This window comes from Citrus clementina, unplaced genomic scaffold (assembly GCF_000493195.1).
Source record: "Citrus clementina cultivar Clemenules unplaced genomic scaffold, Citrus_clementina_v1.0 scaffold_8, whole genome shotgun sequence".
Taxonomy (NCBI): Eukaryota; Viridiplantae; Streptophyta; class Magnoliopsida; order Sapindales; family Rutaceae; genus Citrus; species Citrus x clementina.
In genome coordinates, this window is record NW_006262022.1 from 16,940,652 (window position 1) to 16,942,122 (window position 1,471).

Sequence of the window (1,471 nt, forward strand, 5' to 3'; positions counted from 1 at the left end):
CGGGATTCAAATTTTATTTTCTTTTACTGATACCTTAGTGTCACCAAGAAAAAGACCAATAGTCTTTTTCTTAAACTTAAATGTTCCGATATTCGAGGTCCCTGGTTCGAATTCCATCCGTTACATGATTAGAATTATTTTATTTTTATTACTAATACTTTAGTGTCAGCGATTTTTGATGTCCAAATTTCAGACACCATAGTATCATTAATTTGTGATACTTATGTGTTAAACATGGAAAATGGCCCATATGTATATAAATAATGATACTTTGTAATAAAGTGTCACAAACCAAGTGTTAGTAAATACCATTTTTCTAGTAGTGAAGGAGATTAAAAAGAGAGTAAAGAAATTCAAAAGCTGTTGTAGCAATGGATGACTTGCAAAACTTAAGAAACTTAGACCCTCACAGACTAATACAACTTGTCAATGTTTAAGAAGATCAGAACAGGCAAATTAATCAGAGACTACCAGGGAATAACAATAGCATCTACACAGCAGATGATAAAGACAGAGCCATTTGAGATTATGCTGTGTTGGCCCCTCAAGTTATGAGACGTAATGTGGAAGCTACCAATTTTGAACTCAAACCAGTGATGTTTTAGATGTTGCAAACAGTGGGGCAATTTAATAGATTACCATCAGAAGATCCTCATCTCCACTTTAAGTTATTTTTAGAGGTAAGTGATGCTTTTAAAATTGCTGGAGCATCACATGATGCATTAAGACTAAGACTCTTTCCTTACTCTTTAAGAGATCGAGCAATAGCATCGTTGAACTCTCTACCACCAGACTCTCTCACAACATAGAATAAACTTGGCTGATAAAATTTTGATGAAGTACTTCCCACCAACAAAAAATACAAAGTTGCAGAATGAGATCACTTCTTTTCATTAACTAGAAGATGAAAGCTTGTATGAGGCTTGGGAAATATTTAAGGAGTTGCTCAGAAGATGTCCTCATCATGGCATTCTTGCTGCATATAGTTAGAAACCTTCTATAATGGTTTAAACTTAAGCACTAGATTGATGGTCGATGCTTCAGCAAATGGGGCATTCTTTTCTAAATCTTACAATGAACCCTATGAAATTTTGGAGAAAATTGCTAACAACAACTATTAGTAGCCATCAACTAGATAAATTGCAGCAAGAGGAGTAGTAGGGATACACAATGTGGATACATTTACAGCATTATTTGCTCAAGTAACATCATTGACCAATTTAATGAAAGATATGAGCACTGCTCCAGCAACTGTCAAGCAAGTTGTTGAGATTTTCTGAGTGTGCTGTGGAGAAGGGCATTTATTTGATGACTTCCCAGGGAATCCAGCTTCAGTTAATTATGTAGACAACTTCAATAGGCAAAACTAGAACAATCCATATTCTAATACCTGCAACAACCCTGGATGGAGGCAGAATCCAAACTTTTCATGGAACAACCAGAACCAGCATGTTCTAGCATCCAATAGACA

At 35.4% G+C, this 1,471-nt stretch overlaps 1 non-coding gene across 1 annotated transcript; it reads right to left on the bottom strand.

The window, feature by feature from the left end:
• Positions 1 to 864: 864 nt before the first annotated feature.
• On the bottom strand, positions 865 to 971 carry LOC112096624. Its single transcript, XR_002904521.1, has one exon. It is a non-coding gene; the product is annotated as a small nucleolar RNA R71 (small nucleolar RNA).
• Positions 972 to 1,471: the final 500 nt, after the last annotated feature.